Source organism: Tachyglossus aculeatus, chromosome 2 (assembly GCF_015852505.1).
Source record: "Tachyglossus aculeatus isolate mTacAcu1 chromosome 2, mTacAcu1.pri, whole genome shotgun sequence".
Taxonomy (NCBI): domain Eukaryota; kingdom Metazoa; phylum Chordata; class Mammalia; order Monotremata; family Tachyglossidae; genus Tachyglossus; species Tachyglossus aculeatus.
In genome coordinates this window covers 15,714,694-15,737,012 of record NC_052067.1, presented here as the reverse complement: position 1 = coordinate 15,737,012, position 22,319 = coordinate 15,714,694, and the positions used below count along the sequence as shown (strand labels likewise).

At 46.0% G+C, this 22,319-nt stretch overlaps 1 non-coding gene across 1 annotated transcript; it reads left to right on the top strand.

Moving 5' to 3' along the window:
• Nucleotides 1-6,251: 6,251 nt before the first annotated feature.
• Nucleotides 6,252-6,389, top strand: LOC119924494. The gene has a single exon (XR_005449205.1). It is a non-coding gene; the product is annotated as a small nucleolar RNA SNORA7 (small nucleolar RNA).
• The last annotated feature ends 15,930 nt before the right edge of the window (nucleotides 6,390-22,319 follow it).

The window sequence follows — 22,319 nt, the reverse complement described above, 5'->3', positions numbered from 1 at the left end:
GCCCGGGGGATGACGTCCTGTACGTACCTCAGCATTTACCCCAGTGCTTGGCACAGGGTATGACCCTAATGAATATCTCCTTATTATTATTATTTAGCTTGCTTCCTAGGCTAAGCGGATTGTAACCCTGACTCTAGGCGGATGTAGATGTGGAAGTGACATGTCCTAGTGGATGAAACACGGGACTGGGTTGTAATCCCGGCTCTGCCACTTGTGTAATCTGGTAATGGTGGTATTTGTTAAGCACTTACTTTGGGCCAGGCACTGTACTAAGTGCTGGGGTGGATACAAGCAAATCAGGATGGACACAGTCCCTGTCCCATATGGGGCTCATGGTCTTAATCCCCATTTTATAGATGAGGTAACTTTTAGTACAGTGCTCTGCATTCATTCATTCAATCATATTTATAGAGCGCTTACTATGTGCACAGCACTGTAGATCCTGGTCCTAGGCTTGCTTTGTTACTACTGAGAGATGGTAGGTGAGGACGGGGGAGAATGTGGGAATTGGTCCACAGTTTTCTCTGAGCATGTATTTTCTGCACAACAGAGGATGAATAAGACTGTAAGCTTGCTGTGGGCAAAGAATCTACCAACTCTGTTGTAAAGTGCTCTCCCAAGCACTGAGTACAGTGTTCTGCACACAGTAAGTGTTCAATAAATACAACTGATTGATAGGAGGCTAGATAAACATAGCCTACTGGTCCTGAACTGCCCTTGCTTTCTCCTAAAAAATAATTTGTATGACATCCTGAAATGCTGTGTCAAAGGGATATGTAACAAAGAATTCTTAATTCATTTCAGTTACCTAAACATTGAGTAAAAGTCTAGAATTGAAGATGCTTTAAATGTTTAGGTAGAAAATTACACTAAAAATGCAAATAACTTAAAGCACTGTTTATTTTAAGTAATTTAACCAAGTACTTGTAAGCACTCAATAAATATGATTGAATGAATGGAGAAGTTAAGTGACTTGCCCAAGGTCACATAGCAAATATTTATTTATTTTACTTGTACATATCTATTCTATTTATTTTATTTTGTTAGTATGTTTGGTTTTGTTCTCTGTCTCCCCCTTTTAGACTGTGAGCCCACTGTTGGGTAGGGACTGTCTCTATATGTTGCCAATTTGTACTTCCCAAGCGCTTAGTACAGTGCTCTGCACATAGTAAGCACTCAATAAATACGATTGATGATGATGATAGCAAATGATGTGGGCAAGGGAATATGCATTTATTATATCGTTGTGGTGTACTCTCCCAAGTGCTTAGAACAGTGTTCTGCACATAAGTGCTCAATAAATATGATTGATTGATTGACAAGTGGCAGAGTCAGGATTAGAACCCAGGTCTTTCTGACATCCAGGCCCATGCTCTATCCACCGGGCCAAGCCGCTCATGCTACTTCTCTGTGCCTCAGTTCTCTCATCTGTAAAATGGCAATTGAGACTGTGAGCCCCATGTGGGACAGGGACTGGGCCCAACCCAATTTGCTTGTATCCACCCCAGCGCTTAGTGCAGTGGCTGGCACAGAGTGCTTAACAAATATCACAATATCATTATATTATTGTTATACTATTATTAATAATATTATGACTCATCCTGAGACTGCATTGTTCCCCAAAGCTGGTCCAGTTGCCAGGATTGTGGGCAGACCCCGAGAACATCTCTCTTCCAAGGTCTTGGCAATAAGCCTTTCCTAAATAGAGTTACAGTTTCAGTTCAGTTCAGAAATGTACTCTGTAGGTGACACTTTCCCTCCCTCCGACAAATGCCTTTGAAGGATTAATCTGTTCACTGAGCTGGTACAGTGTACTGAATAGAGGAGCAGCGTGGCTTAGAGGTCACGGGTTCTAATCCCGCCTCCGCCACTTGCCTGCTGTGTGACCTTGAGCAAGAAGCTGAACTTCTCCGTGCCTCAGTTCCCTCATCTCTAAAATGGGGATTGAGACTGTGAGCCCCACGTGGGACAACCTGATTACCTTGTATTAACCCCGGCGCTTAGAGCAGGGCTTGGCCCATATTAAGCACTTAACAAATACAATAATAATAATTATTATTATTACTGTAGCTACCCCAGTACTTAATATAATGGTTGGCACATAGTAAACACTTAACAGTCTTTTAGACTGTGAGCCCACTCTTTTAGACTGTGAGCCCACTGTTGGGTAGGGACTGTCTCTATATGTTGCCAATTTGTACTTCCCTAGGTGCTTAGTACAGTGCTCTGCACATAGTAAGCGCTCAATAAATACAATTGATGATGATGATAACAATGACCACAACTGTTGTTAATTATTATTATCATCCCTGTCCTGGTTGCATCATTGGAGTCTAAAAATGCCAACTTCTTGTTTGCAGGGATGTTGTTTTCTAGGTGGCACTCACTACCCAGTGCTTGCTAGGAAATAGCCACAGGAAGGGAGGAAGAAAGTAGGGGAAGGGGGTAATTAATGCCCTAATAATCACAATGAGAGGGGAGGAAAGAGTTCTTTTGCCTGAAGCTCGTTTTCAACTTGGACATCTGATGAAATCTTTGTTTCATGACCTTGTGGAAACAGTACACAGGCTTGGGAATCAGAGGACCTGGATTCTAATCAATCAATCGTATTTATTGAGCGCTTACTGTGTGCAGAGCTCCACCACTTGTCTGCTGCATGATCTTGGTCAAGTCCCTTAACTTCTCAGTGCCTCTGTTTCTTCAGCTTTCAAATGGGGAGTTGATACCTCTTCTCCCTCCTACTTTGAGGAGGGACTGTGAGGAGGACTCACAGGAGGACTGTGAGCCCCAGCCCTCAGTACTATACCTGGCACGTAGGAAACAATCAACAAATACCGTAATTATGATAACATTGGTTACAAAAAGACTCAAGGAAATTCTCACCATTTAATATTTTTGAAACCTTCATTCTTTGTGCCCCTTCTAAAACCCATCATTCCCTTTAACCGTTTCCACTGAGAATTGTGACTATGATACTTCTGATTTATTTTGATTTTTATAACTTGATGAACCGGCCGAGATTATATGCCATCCTGCAAGGTACCTTAGCTATCCACGGGGAGGGTGTTACTTCAAAAGGCAGGGTTTATTTGGCTTCATGGCAGTTTTATCCAACGCTGCGAGAAGCAGCGTGGCTCTGTGGAAAGAGCCTGGGCTTGGGAGTCAGAGGTCATGGGTTCAAATCTCAGCACCCCCACTTGTCAGCTGTGTGACTTTGGGCAAGTCACTTCACTTCTCTGTGCCTCAGTTACCTCATCTGTAAAATGGGGATGAAGACTGTGAGCCCCACGTGGGACAACCTGATCACCTTGTAACCTCCCCAGTGCTTAGAACAGTGCTTTGCACATAGTAAGCGCTTAATAAAATGCCATTATTATTATTATTATTTTATCCAGCCATGCTTGTGGTGGTCCTGAGAACTGTTTCCCCGGTTAATAAATAGGACTCTTGGAGAAACAGACCTTCGGCCAGATTTATTTCATCTTTACAGTGTCTGTTTCACACCAATATGACTGTTTCGCTCTGTGGGTTTTTACCATTACGGTCTTTTCATGCATAGCGGTGATCTTTCCAATCAATATAATTGATTGATCTCTGAGGTGGCTAATTTTTACAACCCTCTTGGTTTCAATAAATGTATTTTATTGAGCAGTTACTGTATGTAGAGCACTGTATCAAGTGCTTAGGACAGCACAACACAACAGAATTGATAGACTTATCATCCCTGCCATCAAGGAGCTTACAATGTTTGTGTTCCAAGACAATCTCCTTAGACTGTGAGCTTGCTGTGGGCAGGGAATATGTCTGTTGTTGTAGTGGAGTCTCCCAAGTGCTTAATACAGTGATTTGCACACAGTAAGAGCTCAATAAATGAAGATGATGGTATGTGTTAAGTGCTTATTATGTGCCAAGCACCTTTCTAAGCACTGGGGTACATACAAGGTAATTAGGTTGTCCCATGTGGGGCTCATAGTCTTAATCCCCATTTTACAGATGAGGTAACTGAGGCACAGTTCTATCCCTGACAGCATTTTTATGAGTGAAGTTGCTACTCTCTACCACTAAACGACTACCAGAAAAGCAGGTTTTGTCAATCAATCGTATTTATTGAGCATCTGTGTGCAGGCAGAAGGAAGCAGTGGTAAACCACTGTGATATTTTGACCAAGAAAACTCTGTGATTGTGGATCCACTACCAGAGTGATCGCAGATGGAGGTGGGCCGTTCTGGGAGAGATACATCCTTGACGTCGCTATGGGTCGGAGACGTCTTGATGGCATCAGATAAGACCAGACTGTTGGCAGAGCACTGTACTAGGCTCTTGGGAAAGTGCAATATGAGTTGGTAGACCTGTTCCCAGCCCACAGAGAGCTTACCGTCAAGAAGGAGAGACTGACATTAATATAGATAAATCACGGATGTGCATATACGTGCTGTGGGACTGAGAGAGGGGTGAATAAAGGGTGCAAATTGTTTCCTCTAATATCACCTTCCATGCCTCCTTAGCTCCATTCTTAATGACAGGAAACCAAACACACTAGGTGAGCCAGGGCAAGGATTTTTTTCTCTTATAAAGGCCAGATGTATTAAAAAATAATAATAATTTTTTAAAAAACCCTCTCCCCTCAAGAATAAAATGTGAATGTCCATAAACCCATGACCAGCTTTGAAAACAGTATCATTGTCTTCCGTGTGTTCTGTACTGAAACTGAAAATACTCGGTAAGTACTCTATTAAATATTAAGTAGGGCTGTTGCATTTGTCATGGCCCCCACTGTATCTACCCCCAAGCAAAGTCTGAGAGGATGGAACATTATTGCATTTTTTATTAAAATTTCACTGGTTGAATTTAACTAGTTATTTTAAACCAATTTTTTAAAATCAGACTCTTGGGTTGGAGCATAGTCAGTATAAATTAGGTTTCTATTTTATTCTTTTGGCCAAGTCAGCATAAGGTAAATAAATATCTTTCCCCCACAGAACCCCAACATTTAAGAATCCCTGTTGGCAGCCTAGGTGACCAGAAAAGATCAAAAGCTAACACTTGCCCCTGACGCATTTTCTCAAAAAAAAAAAAATCATTTTCAGACCTGTTCCATTGCCCACTTTCATATGTGTCTGCTCATTCTGTTGTACTGTACCTTCCCAAGTGCTTAGTACAGTGGTCTGCTCATAGTTCTTGTCCTGTGCTGTCGAGTTGTTTCCAAACCCTAGCAACTCCATGGCCACATCTCTCCCGGAATGCCCCACTTCCATCTGCAATTGTTCTGGAAGTGCATCCATAGAGTTTTCTAGGTTAAAAAAAGTGGTTGACCATTATCTTCTTCCACGCAGTCAACTTGAGTCTCCGCCCTCAACTTTCTGCCGTGCCGCTGGGGCCCAGCTCAGGTGAGTTTTGACTTGTAGCAGATTGCCTTCCACTCGTTAGCCACCGGCCAAGCTAGGAATAGAATGGGTATGCCGCTTCTTGACTCTCCCTCCTGCAGCTGAAACAGGTAGGGTACTGGAAACTCTCCAGGAGCCATCCTGAGAGGGGCTGCACATAGTTAGCGCTCAATAAATACCACTGATTTGTTGATTCCTTTTTTTCCAGGGCTGCTTCCTAGAGCCCAGCATCAACTGAACTTAGCTGGGCTCAGTTTGTGCTTGGAAAGCCCAAGGGACTTCTTGTACCCAGCCCAGGGTCTCCAGAATCCGGACCCTTCCCCAGGCCCGCTGTTCTGGTGGGGGAGAATAATTGTGAGGTTTTTTTGCTGCTGCCCTGTGACTGAACTGAGTCCTTGCTGGGCTAGCATAATAATAATAACGGTATTTAAGCGCTTACAGTGTGCAAAGTGCTGGAGTAGATAGAGTGATCACGTTGTCCTACGTGGGGCTCACAGTCTTAATCCCCGTTTTTACAAACGAGGTAACTGAGGCCCAGAGAAGCGAAGTAATTGGCCCATGGGCACCCAGCAGACAAGGGGCAGGGGGGTGATTGGAATCCAGGTCCTGTGGATTTCCCACTTCCAGGTTCTACCCACTGGGCCACGCTGCTTCTCAGGCAGAGGAAGGATGTAGGCGAGGGGTCGGCGGGGGGATAGACGAGTTGAGGTCACAGTCAGTAGGTTGGTATGTGGGGGCTGGGCCTGGGAGATTGGTGAGTAAAGTAGGAGTCTTGCTTTCTGCCATTATCAGGGCGGACGCAGTCCCTGTCCCACGTGGGGCTCACAGTCTTAATCTCCATTTTACAGATGAGATAACAAGGGCACTCCCCTCTCAGGATCGCACCTGGAGACTTTCCAGTACCCTACCAGTCTCGTCTATGGGAGGGAGAGTCAAGCAGAGTTACACCCATTCCACTCCTAGCTTGGGCAGCAGCTGATGAGTGGAAGGCAATCTGCTACAAGTCAAAACTCACTTGTGCGGAGCAGCAGCGAGGGAGAGAATCGAGGCTCAAACTTGCTGAGTAGAAGAAGGCAGTGGTCAACCACTTCCATATTTTTACCAAGAAAAGGTCACCCAGCAGATGAGTGGCAGAGCTGGGATTAGAACCCAGGTCCTCTGGTTTCCAGATCTGTGTTCTGTCCACTGTGCCACGCTGACAGAGCCGGAGTGGTCAAAAATGTACCCACTGGAAGACTCAGGATAAAGCGTGGGAGAGCTATTTTCTGGCTGGAAATGCTGAAGTGCTGCTGGGAGTGACACGTATGCGGTGAGTTGCTGGGGAGATGAGGGGGTGGGATGGGAATCCATCATCAAGGACTGGCTGGGTACCCTGATCCACATGATCTCTGTGTCCACAACACTAAACCCACCCCCCCGGAGCAAAGTTCTTGAAATCATGATCCCGGATGAATGTCTCCCAATGGAATTCTGCGGTTGTTATCCCGAAGCCGAACCTCCTGAGGGAAGCCAGGTAAAATTTTTGGAATCTATTCATACGAAGTCAGGGGCACTGGAAGAGAAAATGGCACTGGAAATGTCTGAAAGAGTTAATACCCCGCCCCCCCAGAAAATATCCAGCTTGTCACAGAATCAATCAGTAGTATTTGTTGAGTGCTTATTGTGTGCAGAATGCCATACTAAGTGCCATTTTTTTATGGTATTTAAGTGGGAAGCAGTATGGTGTAGTGGATAGGGCATGGTCCTGGGAACCAGAAGGTAATGGGTTCTAATCCTGCTCTGCCAATGGTCTGCTTGGGCAAACCACTTCACTTCTCTGTGCCTCAGTTACCGCATCTGTAAAATGGGGATTTAAAACTAGGAGCCCCTTGTAGGACGACCTGATTGGCTTGAATCTATCCCACCGCTTAGAACAATGCTTGGAACATAGTAAATGCTTAGTAAATACCGTTATTATCACTATTATGATTATTAAGTGCTTACTCTGTGTCAAACAACAGCTTTGGAGTCAGAGGTCGTGGGTTCAAATGCCGGCTCTGCCAATTGTCAGTTGTTTGACTTTGGGCAAGTCACTTCACTTCTCTGTGCCTCAGTTCCCTTATCTGTAAAATGGGGGTTAAGACTGTGAGCCCCATGTGGGACAACCTGATTACCTTGTACTCTCCACAGCGCTTAGAACAGTGCTTCGCACATAGTAAGCGCTTAATAAAATGCCATTATTATCATTACTGTTATTATAAGCGCTGGGGTAGATACAAGTGAATTAGGTTGGACACAGTCCCTAACCTGCATGGGGCTCACAGTCTGTGACAATAGTAATAATTGTGGTCTTTAAGTGCTTATTATGTGCCTGGCACTGTACTAAGCACTGGGGTAGGTACAAGCAAATCAGGTTGGACACAGTCTCTTAACCCATGTGGGGCTCACAGTCTCAGTCCCCATTTTACAGATGCGGTAACTGAGGTCCAGAGAAGTGAACAGTGTTCAGCACATAATAATAATAATAATAATGATATTTGTTAAGCACTTGCTATGTGCCACGCATTGTTCTTTGTTAAGCGCTTACTATGTGCCATGCACTGTTCTAAGCGCTGGGATGGATACAGGGTAATCAGGTTGTCCCACGTGGGGCTTACACTTTTAATCCCCATTTTACAGATGAGGTAACTGAGGCCCAGAGAAGTGAACAGTGTTCAGCACATAATCAATCAATCGTATTTATTGAGCGCTTACTATGTGCAGAGCACTGTACTAAGCGCTTGATACTAAGCGCTTGTACTAAGCACTGGGGTAGGTACAAGCAAATCAGGTTGGACACAGTCTCTTAACCCATGTGGGGCTCACGGTCTCAGTCCCCATTTTACAGATGTGGTAACTGAGGTCCAGAGAAGTGAACAGTGTTCAGCACATAATAATAATAATAATAATGATATTTGTTAAGCACTTGCTACGTGCCACGCATTGTTCTTTGTTAAGCGCTTACTATGTGCCATGCACTGTTCTAAGCGCTGGGATGGATACAGGGTAATCATGTTTTCCCACATGGGGTTTACACTTTTAATCCCCATTTTACAGATGTGGTAACTGAGGCCCAAAGAAGTGAACAGTGTTCAGCACATAATAATAACAATAATGATGATATTTGTTAAGTACTTGCTATGTGCCACACATTGTTCTTTTTTAAGCGCTTACTATGTGCCATGCACTGTTCTAAGCGCTGGGGTGGATACAGGGTAATCAGGTTGTCCCACGTGGGGCTTACACTTTTAATCCCCATTTTACAGATGAGGTAACTGAGGCACAGAGAAGTGAAGTGGCTTGCCCAAGGTCACACAGCAGACAAGTGGCGGGGTGGGGATTAGAACCCACAACTTCTGACTCCAAGCCCAGGCTCTTTCCAGTAAGCCACGCTCCTTCTCCACATAGTAAGCGCTTAACAAATGTTCTCTGACTCCAAAGCCTGCGCTCCTGCCACTAAACCACGCTCCTTCTCATTATCATCAATCGTATTTATTGAGCGCTTTCTGTGTGCAGAGCACTGTGCTAAGCACTTGGGAAGTACAAGTTGGCAACATACAGAGGCAGTCCCTACCCAACAGTGGGCTCACAGTCTAAAAGACTCTTTCTCTGCATTGTAAGCGCTTACAAATACCGTAATTTTCTTAAAAAACAGTGAATTGATTTGGCCAAGCTCACCCAGCGGACAAGCAGCAGAGTGGGGATTAGAACCCAGATCCTTGTAACTCCCAAGTCCCGGCTCTAACCATTAGGCCATCTCTGCTTGTCCAGGCAGGCCGTGGAGAGCTCACAGTTTAGGTGGATTTTTTCTTTCCAAAATGCCAAACCGGTTAGGGATGCAGGGCTTTTGGAGGGTGTGAGGCAGTGGGTGTCCCGGCTGGGGCTCCCCTTCTCTCTCCCTCCCGAGGGAGGGATATGTTGCCAACTTGTACTTCCCAAGCGCTTAGTACAGTGCTCTGCACACAGTAAGCGCTCAATAAATACGATTGACGATGATGATGATAAATACGATTGATTGATCGAGGGGCCCTCCTGCCGCCATCCCCCAATTTCTCCTTAGCCCAGGGGCCAGACCCCATCATGGTCGCCTGGCCCTTCCACCCAGGGCCCCAGTGGTGCTGGTTGGGGGACGGAAGCATACTTTGTACGTATTTATTACTCTCTTTTATTAATGATGTGCATGTAGCTCTAATTCTATTAATTCTGATGGTACTGACGTCTGTCTACTTGTTTTGTTCTGTTGTCTGTCTCCCCCCTTCGAGACTGTGAGCCTGCTGTTGGGTAGGGACTGTCTCTATACGTTGCCGACTTGTACTTCCCAAGCGCTTAGTCCAGTGCTCTGCACACAGTAAGAGCTCAGTAAATATGATTGAATGAATCATCATCAATCGTATTTATTGAGCGCTTACTATGTGCAGAGTACTGTACTAAGTGCTTGAATGAATGAATGAATAAGTAAGCAAAGGTGCCCACCCTCTTGGCAGCTGGCGGCCCTGATAAAGCATGGGCCTGGCCCTGCCCGCCGCCGAGGCCCCATGCCCATCCCAGCTGTGAGTGAGGGCAGGGATGCAGGGGGACGTGGCACGAGAAACGGGCTGCAGGCCAGCTTCTCGTCATCGCCTCCGCCCCTGCCACACTCCACTGTCTCCTTGGCCTGGGACTAGAGCTTCCAATCCTTCTCTCAGCCCACCTCCTTCCTCCTCAGTCCCCCTCAGCCCCCACTGCCTGTGACCCCCTCAGCCCACCTCTGCCCCACTGTCTCTGTCCCCCTCAGTCCACCTCTGCCTCCCATCCCAAGATGACTCTGGGGTACCTCGTTCTCTCCTGTCCTGCCATCGACCCCCGGCCCACGTCCTCCCCCTGGCCTGGAATGCCCTCCCTCCCAACATCCGCCTAGCTAGCTCTCTTCCTCCCTTCAAAGCCCTAAAGAAAGCTCATCTCCTCCAGGAGGCCTTCCCAGACTGAGCCCCCTTTTTCCTCTCCTCCTCCCCATCCCCCCCACCCAACCTCCTTCCCCTCCCCACAGCACCTGCATATATGTTTGTACAGATTTATTACTCTATATTGTACATATTTACTATTCTACTTAATTTAATAATAATGGCATTTATTAAGCGCTTACTATGCGCAAAGCACTGTTCTAAGCACTGGGGAGGTTACAAGGTGATCAGGTTGTCCCACGGAGGGCTCACAGTCTTCATCCCCATTTTCCAGATGAGGGAACTGTGGCCCAGAGAAGTGAAGTGACTTGCCCAACGTCACACAGCTGAAAAGTGGCGGAGCTGGGATTTGAACCCATGACCTCTGACTCCAAAGCCTGGGCTCTTCTCCACTGAGCCATGCTGCTTCCATTTAACTTGTTAATGATGTGCATCTAGCTTTACTTCTGTTTATTCTGATGACTTGACACCTGTCCACATGTTTTGTTGTCTGTCTCCCCCTTCTAGACAGTGAGCCCGTTGTTGGGTAGGGACCATCTCTATATTCATTCATTCAATCGTATTTATTGACCGCTTACTGTGTGCAGAGCACTGTACTAAGCACTTGGGAAGTACAAGTTGGCAACATATAGAGACGGTCCCTACCCATCAGTGGGCTCACAATCTAGAAGAGGGAGACAGACAACAAAACAAAACATATTAACAAAATAAATTAAATAGAATAAATGTTTTGTGGGCTCCTTCCACCCGCTAACCATGGGAGTCCCTCAAGGGTCAGTTCGGGGTCGCCTTCTATTCTCCATCTACACCCACTCCCTTGGGGAACTCATTCACTTCCACCTCCATAAGGATGATCCCCAACCTACATCTACAGCCTTGATCTCTCTCTCTCTGTCTCCCTTTCTGCAGTCTCAAAGTGCCGAGTTGTACTTCCCAAGCGCTTAGTACAGTGCTCTGCAGACAGTAAGCGCTCAATAAATAAAATTGAATGAATGACCATCTCAAGGTCAAATGCTATCTCATGACTGCCTGAACCAGCAGGCGGAATTTGGAAGAGCAGGTGGGATACGGCCCCCACAACCAAAACTACCAGATTGACAGCCCAAGCCGGGAATACGGAAGGTGTCCCTTGCCCCCGTGCCAACCAAATTAGGTATGGAGAAGGAGGGGAGGGCAGAGATTGGATAAACTGAGGCCGGAAGCTGGAATGGCCTAGGAGCACAGGTGATAAATCCCTATAGCCTCTAACCTTCTGGGCAGAGGATCAAAACTTGCTGCAGGCCACCTCTGTCCAGAGCGGGAGAAGCCCGCTCTGCCTGCCCCAACTGAGGAGCCATGGGATGGATGGGGGAATTGTCCCATCCCGCTCAACGTGCGGGGAGCTGGAAGCCAGGAGCTTCACCATGGATGTGTAACGAATAAGTGGATTCCTCCCGAATGGGAAGTGCACATGGGTGAGAACTAGCCACCTCGCCACGTGCCAACAAACCATAAATGAATTCCACTTGGGTGGAACCTGGGTGTTCTGCCACGTGCGATTAACATACATTACAGAAGCAGCGTGGCTCAGTGGAAAAAGGCTTGGGAGTCAAAGTCATGGGTTCTAATCCCAGCTCCGCTTGTCGGCTGTGTGACTTTGGACAAGTCATTTAACTTCTCTGTGCCTCAGTTACCTCAACTGTAAAATGAGGACTTCCTTCCTTCCTTCCTGCCCCTTCCTTCATCTCCCCCTCGTCCCCCTCTCCATCCCCCCATCTTACCTCCCTCCCTTCCCCACAGCACCTATATATATGTATATATGTTTGTACATTTGTTTTACTCTATTTATTTATTTAATTAATTTGTACATATCTATTCTATTTATTTTACTTTGTTAGTATGTTTGGTTTTGTTCTCTGTCTCCCCCTTTTAGACTGTGAGCCCACTGTTGGGTAGGGACTATCTCTATATGTTGCCAATTTGTACTTCCCAAGCGCTTAGTGCAGTGCTCTGCACATAGTAAGCGCTCAATAAATACAATTGATGATGATGATGACTAAGATTGTGAGCCCCAAGTGGAACAACCAGATCACCTTGTATCCCCCCAGCGCTTAGAACAGTGCTTTGTATATAGTAAGCGCTTAACAAATACCATCATCATTATTATACAAGTATATTCCTCCCGTTAGGAAAGCTCTAATATCACCAAATAATCATACTCCTCCTGCAAGGGCAGTTCAATTTGCTGCATCTAAATAATCAAATAATTCCATTCGCCTCGCGAAATAAATTTTGTCTAAGAATTCAGGCTTTCCGTTCCCAGTCTCTCTCTCTCTCCCTCTCCATGCCGATTCATTCATTCTATCGTATTTATTGAGCGCTGTGTGCCGAGCACTGTACTAAGCACTTGGGAAGTACAATCAATCAATCAATCGTATTTATTGAGTGCTTACTGTGTGCAGAGCACTGTACTAAGCGCTTGGGAAGTACAAGTCAGCAACATATAGAGAGTGGCTCAGTGGAAAGAGCCCGGGCTTTGGAGTCAGAGGTCATGGGTTCAAATCCCGGCTCTGCCAACTGTCAGCTGTGTGACTTTGGGCAAGTCACTTCACTTCTCTGGGCCTCTGTTCCCTCCTCTGTAAAATGGGGATCAAGACTGTGAGCCCCACGTGGGACAACCTGATCACCTTGCATCCCCCCAGCGCTTAGAACGGTGCTTTTCACATAGTAAGCGCTTAACGAATTCCATCATTATTATTATTATTTTTGTAATCCCGGCTCCGCCATGTGTCAGCTGGGTGACCTTGGACAAGTCACTCCACTTCTCTGAGCCTCAGTTACATCATCTGTAAAATGGGGATGAAGACTGTGAGCCCCACGTGGGACAACGTAATCACCCTGTATCCCCCCAGCGCTTAGAACAGTGCTTTGCACATAGTAAGCGCTTAACAAATTCCATCATTATTATTATTATTGTAATCCCGGCTCCGCCACGCGTCAGCTGGGTGACCTGGGGCTAGTCACTCCACTTCTCTGAGCCTCAGTTACCTCATCTGTAAAATGGGGATGAAGACTGTGGGCCCCGCGTGGGACAACCTGATTACCTTGTATTCCCCCAGCGCTTAGAACAGTGCCTGGCACATAGTAAGTGCTTAACAAATGCCATTATTATTATTATTATTATTATTATTATTATTATTCTCTGTGCCTCAGTTCCCTGATCTGTAAAATGGGGATTAAAACTGTGAGCCCCCGTGGGACAGCCTAATCGACTTGTAACCTCCCCAGCAGCTTAGAACAGTGCTTTGCACATAGTAAGCGCTTAACAAATACCATTATTATTATTATAATTTTAGACTTTTAGACTGTGAGCCCACTCTTTTAGACTGTGAGCCCACTGTTGGGTAGGGACTGTCTCTATATGTTGCCAATTTGTACTTCCCAAGAGCCTAGTACAGTGCTCTGCACATAGTAAGCGCTCAATAAATACGATTGATTGATTGATTTATTATTATTATTATTATTATTATTATTATTATTATTATTATTATTATAGAGAGACGGCCCCTACCCAACAACGGGCTCACAGTCTAGAAGGGGGAGACAGACAACGGAACAGAACATGTAGACAGGCATCAAAACCGTCAGAATAAATGGAATTACAGCTATATGCACATCCTTAACAAAATAAATAGAGTAGTACCCAACCCCAGGTGATGAGTGACACCCCCTCGACCCCCAGTCTCTCTGCCCCCCTCAGCCTGCTTCTGCCCTCACAGCCTGTCCCCCCCTCAGCCCGCCTCTGCTCCCCGACCTCTGCCCCCTCAGCCCGATTCTGCCCCCTCCCAGCTCTCCCCTCTTCACTCCCGCCCGGGGCCCAACTCTGTGTGTGTCCCCTCCAGCTCTGTGTGCGTCATCATCATCATCATTCGTATTTATTGAGCGCTTACTATGTGCAGAGCACTGTACTAAGCGCTTGGGAAGTACAAATTGGCAACATCTAGAGACAGTCCCTACCCAACAGTGGGCTCACAGTCTAAAAGGGGGAGACAGAGAACAAAACCAAACAGACTAACAAAATAAAATAAATAGAATAGATATGTACGGACTGCGTGTGTCCCCTCCAGCTCTGTGTGTGTCCCCTCAATCAATCAATCAATCAGTCGTATTTATTGAGCGCTTACTATGTGCAGAGCACTGTACTAAGCGCTTGGGAAGTACAAATTGGCAACACATAGAGACAGTCCCTACCCAACAGTGGGCTCACAGTCTGAAAGGGGGAGACAGAGAACAGAACCAAACATACCAACAAAATAAAATAAATAGGATAGAAATGGACAAGTAAAATAAATAAATAAATAAATAAATAGAGTAATAAATATGTACAACCATATATACATATATACAGGTGCTGTGGGGAAGGGAAGGAGGTAAGATGGGGGGATGGAGAGGGGGACAAGGGGGAGAGGGGGAGCTCTGTGTGTGTCCCCTCCAGCCCGGCTGACCGCCCTCCAGCCCCCGGCCAGGCCCAGGGGGTGTCCACTTCAGCCCAACTGCCCCCGCTCTGGCCAGGCTCTGTGTTCCCGCCCCCCACCCACCCAAAACCACAAGCCAGGCCCCATGTGGCCCCCCCAGTGTGGCTCTGTATGCCACCCAACTCAGCCAGGTTCTTTACCCTCCCCGTCCCATCTCTGTGTGTCTCCCAACTCTGTATCCCCCCACAGCCTGGCTCTGCACCCACCCCAGCTCTGTGTGCCCCCCACCCCCAAGCCCGACTCTCTTTCTTTCCCCCCTCCACCCCAGCTGGCCTTATTGCTGGCTTTAATCTGTTGACTTTCTGGACCTTGAAAATGTTTTTCCGCGGTTGATCCTGTTTGTAGCTTTTTCGACCTAATGGAAAAGTCTAGAGACGGCTTCGCTCTCATTGCCTTGTTTAGCGTTGCCCATTTTTAGTGGTTGTTTCTCACAGGGAGTGTTGAGACAGGTCAGCACTACTCTGCCCATTTTACAAAGAAAACTCAAATCGTGTCTGGGAGAGCCAATGGGGTCAGGAGATTCGGTCAATAGTGTACTTGTTTATTTATTTATTTATTTATTTTACTTGTACATATCTATTTATTTTATTTTGTTAATATGTTTTGTTCTCTGTCTCCCCCTTCTAGACTGTGAGCCCGCTGTTGAGTAGGGACTGTCTCTATATGTTGCCAACTTGTACTTCCCAAGCGCTTAGTACAGTGCTCTGCACACAGTAAGCGCTCAATAAATACGATTGATGGTGATCTACTGAGTGCTTACTACGGGCAGAGCAATCAATCAATCGTATTTATTGAGCACTTACTGTGTGCAGAGCACTGTACTAAGCGCTTGGGAAGTACAAGTTGGCAACATATAGAGACAGTCCCTATGCAACAGTGGTCTCAGCACTGTACTAAGTGCTAGGGAGAGTACAATACAATAGAATTAGCAAATGCAGTCCCTGCCCATAACAAGTTTACAATCTAGAGATAAAGTCCCTAGGCTCTCCACTCTATCACACTGTTCCATTTGGGAGCTGCTTGACGTTTACTTGAGGTAATCAATTGTATTTATTGAGCGCTTACTGTGTGCAGAGCACTGTACTAAGCACTTGGGAGAGTACATTATATCACAGTTGGTAGACATATTCCCTGCCCACAATGAGTTTACAGTATAGAGATAGTTCCTCCTCCCCCTATTTTTGAATCCCCAGGGTACAGATGGAGATTGATGGGGTTTTTTACATTTTTTTTTTAATATGTGTCAAGCACTGTATTAAGCACCGGGGTAGATACAAGCTAATCAGGTTGGACACAGTCCATGTCCCACATGGGACTCACAGTCTTAATCTCCATTTTGCAGATGAGGGAACTGAGGCACGGAGAAGTTAAGTGACTTGCCCAAGGTCACCCAGCGGACATGGTGGACCTGGGATTACAACCCAGGTCCTTTGACTCTCAGGCCTGTCTCTTCCCACTTAGGTCACGCTGCTTCTCTAATAGTTTTCATGCCCAATCAAGTTTATTCTACTGTACCTCCCTCTCCTCCTCGCTCTCAGTTCTGCTGCCGCTCTCCATTTCTTTCCTCAGTCTAATCTGTTTTTGTAATTGTTAATCCTTTTATTTATATCCTACACCGGGGTTCCCTTTTATTCAGGAAAGAGAAGAGCAATTGGGCGATACCTCAGATTTGTCTTCCCAATTACAATACTATAAAATGGTTTCAGCCTCTGAACCCTCTCTGTTTCCCACCCTCTCGTGATAGATTAAAAACATTTATGCAGAGATGGAGCTGTAGTTATTCCAAAAAAAAACCCTTAATTTTTTCCATCCTGAAGATAAAGAATAAGATGCTGACGTGACCCATAAGAGTGAAAGGCACCATAGCGCAGAGGTGTGCTTAGTTTTCCCAGCTCCTGTGACAGGGCAGTATTCCTTAACTCTCTCCTCAGGGTGCCAACTTTTCATTTTGAGTGCCTTAAAGGGGAACTCGGGGATGAGGCTCGGGCTAGGAGAGGGGAAGGGAAGGGAATTGCGGCTCGGTGGCTGTCGCTTCTCCTGCTGTGGAAACAACCCGGCTCCACTGCCGCAGACGCTGCCTTGAAAGCAGTGTGGCTCTGAAGGTGGACTGCTGTCCCACAAGCAGGGAAGGGGCATTCTGAATCTCTCACACCAAGGGCCCACTGAGGACCAGAAAAGTAGCTAGGACTGAGGCATCGTCCTCCTCCCTTCACCTTCTGCAGCCGCCATCTTGGCTCCACCTTGGGACCCTTTCTGGGTTCAAAAGTTTATCAATCAATCAATCAATTGCATTTACTGAGCGCTTACTGTATGCAGAGCACTGTACTAAGCACTTGGGAAGTACAAGTTGGCAACATATAGAGACAGTCCCTAGCCAACAGTGGGCTCACAATCTAGAAGGGGGAGACAGAGAACAAAACCAAATGTATTAACAAAATAAAATAAATAGAATAGCTATGTACAAGTAAAATAAATAAATAAATAGAGTAATAAATATGTACAAACACATATACATATATACAGGTGCTGTGGGGAAGAGAAGGAGGTAAGACGGGGGGATGGAGAGGGGGACGATGGAGAGGAAGGAGGGGGCTCAGTCAGGGAAGGCCTCCTGGAGGAGGTGAGCTCTCAGTAGGGCCTTGAAGGGAGGAAGAGAGCTAGCTTGGTGGATGGGCAGAGGGAGGCCATTCCAGGCCAGGGGGAGGACTTGGGCTGGGGGTCGATGGCGGGACAGGCGAGAACGAGGTACGGTGAGGAGATTAGCGGCAGAGGAGCGGAGGATGCGGGCTGGGCTGGAGAAGGAGAGAAGGGAGGTGATGTAGGAGGGGGTGAGGGGATGGATAGCCTTGAAGCCCAGGGTGAGGAGTTTCTGCCAGATGCGCAAATTGATTGGTAGCCACTGGAGATTTTTGAGGAGGGGAGTAACATGCCCAGAGCGTTTCTGGACAAAGATAATCTGGGCAGCAGCATGAAGTCTGGATTGAAGTGGGGAGAGACATGAGGATGGGAGATCAGAGAGAAGGCTGATGCAGTAGTTCAGATGGGATATAGGATGAGAGGATGATCCTTTTGGCTAACCACAGCTGCCTGCTTTCTTGAAGATGTGTAGCTGCCCCATGGGGCTGGTTGCCCCCATTTCCCCATTGGCTTGTTGGCTTCCCTAGTTGAAACTCCCTACTGGTACTGCAGCCACTGACAGCCCTCCCTAAAGCCTGGCAAGGAGACACAAATGACATTGCACGTGGCACGTGAGGGCAGCTGAAAACTGGACTAACAGCCACCCTACGTCCAGGGCCTTAGCCTAAGGAAGAAAACAAACACAACGGCACAGTCACAACATGCACAGCCCTGGTCAGTTCATCATCAGGAAAGGAAGCTTCTAGACTGTGAGCCCATCTTCTAGACTGTGAGCCCGTTGTTGGGTAGGGACGGTCTCTATATGTTGCCAACTTGTACTTCCCAAGCGCTTAGTACAGTAGTCTACACACAGTAAGTGCTCAATAAATTCATTCATCATATTTGAGCGCTTACTGTGTGCAGAGCACTATACTAAGCACTTGGGAAGTACAAGTTGGCAACATATAGAGATGGTCCCTACCCAACAGCAGGCTCACAGTCTAGATACGAATGAATGAACGAATGAATGAAGCTGGAAGAGACGGGGCAAGAAGAAAAGGAGCATATTCCCCCATCTGTCTTGAGCACTGCCAGCAACAGCAGGAGAAGCTGTACCTTTCCACCCACACCCTATCAATTGATATATAACATACCACAGAATGAAAAACCCCTGTCTTCCCAGTGCTTAAAAATTATTGCTTGGCACGAAGCACTGAAAGAGATGCATTAACTCATTTCCGCCTAGGGTACAGTTTGGGTTACTGAACAATGAATTTGAAGTGCCAAGTGCATTTGAAGATGGCAGCACTGACTCGTTTCCCCTCAGGTGTGTCTGGAAAGGTCATAGAATGACTGATTGTTCTTACTATACTGCACTCACACACACACACACACACACACACACACAGTCTGCTGTTGTGCTGATGTGTTTGCAGCACCTGAGACCATTTGCTTCAAAGTCTCAAGAACCTCTCACAGATTCTGTTCTCAAAGAAGACCCATTCAGATCTAGTGGCTAGAGCACAGGCGTGGAGGTTAGAAGGATCTGAGTTCTAATCCTCTTTCTGATATTTGTCTGCTGCGGGACCTTTGGAGAAGTCATTTAATGTCTCTTTGCCATGGTTACCCCATCTGGAAAATGAGGATTAAGACTGTTGGCCCCATGTGGGGCAACCTGATCATCTTATATCTACCCCAGCACATAGTACGGTGCCTGGCACGTAGTAAGCGCTTAACAACTACCATTATTATTATTATTATTATTTATTGAGTGTTTACCGTGTTTAAACTGCCCCAGCGTGGGCTTTCTGCTGCAGCTGTCTCCGACCATTCAACTGTAATGCTGCTCTGAAGCTTGTCACTGCATCCTTCAGGTTGTAACTTCTGCCCTTTCTACTAACAGTTCCCACATTTTAATTTCCCTCACAGGAGCCTTCATTACTGTCATTCATTTGGCATGCACGCTCCACCCAGAGCAAATGTTGAACACGATGTTGAGGTGAATGTAGCTTCACTGCTAATTGTCTGACCTTGTTCTAAGACCTCATTGCTAGAGATCTGGTCTTGCCTTTTGGAGTTTGGCTCAAAAGTGATGCTGTGGAGCTGGATGTGAAATCTGTGGACAGCCCAGCTCTCAAAAACCAAGAGAAGGATAGAAAGCATTTCAACCTCTACATTGTAAATTCCTCATGCACAGGTAGCGTTTATACCAACTCTGTTGTATTGTCCCAAGCAGTTAGTACAGTAAGTGCTCAATAAATGCCGTTGACTGATTGTCTGGTACTGAAGCTGAATACCAGATTGCGATATACTGGCTTTATTGACTTGGCTTTCCACTTCTTGGCACAATGTATACAAGAAGGCACCACCAGATGAACTTCTAGTACTCTGTGCACACAAAATGCCTAATAATTATGCTGATTAAAAAGTCACAGAAAGGGTGTGAATGGGGAGAATCTCCAATTGTTCACCAAATTCCACAAAACCAGGACTGGTAAGCTTGTTAGGGTCAGGAGATGTGTCCTCTAATTCTATTGTATTCTCCCAAGTACTGAGTACAGTGCTCTACACACAGTAAACACTCAATAAATAATAATAATAATAGTGATGGTATTTGTTAAGCACTTACTATGTGTAAAGCACTGTTCTAAGCACTGGGGGTATACAAGGTGATCAGGTTGTCCCCCATGGGGCTCACAATCTTAATCCCCATTTTACAGATGAAGTAACTGAGGCATAGAGAAGTTAAGTGACTTGACCAAAGTCACACAGCCAACAAGTGGCGGAGCCGGGATTAGAACCCATGACCTCCGATTCCCAAGCCTGTGCTCTTTCCACTGAGCCATGCTGCTTCCCATATATTTGATATGCTTCCATATCAAATACCATTGATTGACTGATTCATTAACGGGTAAAGGAGGGAAGTTCACAAGAAAAGGAAAAATGTTTTCACACGGGGTGGTAAGCATATGGAATTAGCTCAAGAAGTTGTAGAGGCAGATAAAATATCGCTGGGTTCAAGAGCAGCTTGGACAAACTCCTAGGTGAGAGGTAATAATAATAATAATAATAATAACAATGGCAGTTATTAAGTGCTTACTAAGCTGTTCTAAGCACTGGGAAGGTTACAAGGTGATCAGGTTGTCCCACGTGGGGCTCACAGTCTTAATCCCCATTTTACAGATGAGGTCACTGAGGCATAAAGAAGTTGTGAATTGCCCAAAGTCACACAGCTGACAAGTGGCATAGCGGAATTTGAACCCATGACCTCTGACTCCAAAGCCCAGGCTCTTTCCACTGAGCCATGCTGCTTCTCTAATAATAATAAGGTAATAATAACTATGGTATTTGTTAAGCACTTCCTATGTGCCAAGCACTGTTCTAAGCGCTGGGGTAGATACGAGGTAATCAGGTTGTCCCATATGGGGTTCACTGTCTTAATCCCCATTTTACAGATGAGGTAACTGAGGCACAGAGGAGTTAGGTGGCTTGCCCAGGGTCACACAGCAGACAAGTAGCAGAGTCAGGATTGGAACCTGTGTCCTCTGACTTCCAAGCCTGTGCTTCTTCCACGAAGTCACACTTCTTTGTCCACGGTAGATTAGTAGAAAGGGTTAGGAAGACGTGTTCCCGACTTTGTACTTGGATACCCAGGAAGGCAGCCATCCCAACTATCCCACCAAGAGACCTTTGTCACTGTCAGACCCAATTCTAAATTGGCTTGACCCAATTCTCATTGTCGGCATTCCATCGCTCCCCTGCCCTACAGCACTTGTATATATTTGTACATATTTATTACTCTATTTTACTTGTACATATTTACTACTCTATTAATGATGTGCATATAGCTATAATTCTATTTATTCTGATGGTTTTGACACCTGTCTACATAATAATAATAATGACATTTATTAAGCACTTACTATGTGCAAAGCACTGTTCTAAGCACTGGGGAGGTTACAAGGTGATCAGGTTGTCCCACGGGGGGCCCACAGTCTTAATCCCCATTTTACAGATGAGGGAACTGAGGCCCAGAGAAGTGAAGTCTTTTAGACTGTGAGCCCACTGTTGGGTGGGGACCGTCTCTATATGTTGCCAACTTGTACTTCCCAAGCGCTTAGTACAGTGCTCTGCACACAGTAAGCTCTCAATAAATACGATTGATGATGATGATGAAGTGACTTGCCCAAAGTCACACAGCCCACTGTTGGGTAGGGACCGTCTCTATACGTTGCCAACTTGTACTTCCCAAGCACTTAGTACAGTGCTCTGCACACGGTAAGCGCTCAATAAATATGATTGAATAAATTGGTGGAGTGGGATTTGAACCCATGACCTCTAACTCCAGAGCCCGTGCTCTTTCCACTGAGCCACGCTGCTTCTCATTGTGTTGTTGTCTGTCTCCCCCTTCTAGGCTGTGAGCCCGTTGTTGAGTAGAGACCGTCTCTATACGTTGCCGACTTGTGCTTCCCAAGCACTTAGTACAGTGCTCTGCACACAGTAAGTGCTCAATAAATACAATTGAATGAATGAGTGAATGAATTGCTCTTAATTTTTAATTTAGTTAACATGATCTTTAGGATTGGCCGATATTAAAAGCAACTGAAGTCACTAGTATTGCTGAATAAAGAACTCATGTGGTGCTGAGGGACTTGATCAAGAATCTAGGAAGAGAACAGCTGTTGCTAGCCATAACATGCCCTGGGCAAGTACAGTTTGGGCAAGTACAGTCAATGGAATCTAAGCCCACAAAAAGAAAAGTACCTAAAAGTAAACGTGTTCCCTTTATCGACACCCGCTATGGAGAGGCTGCAGTCCATTTTTTTCATGTTGGGTAAGGCAATCCA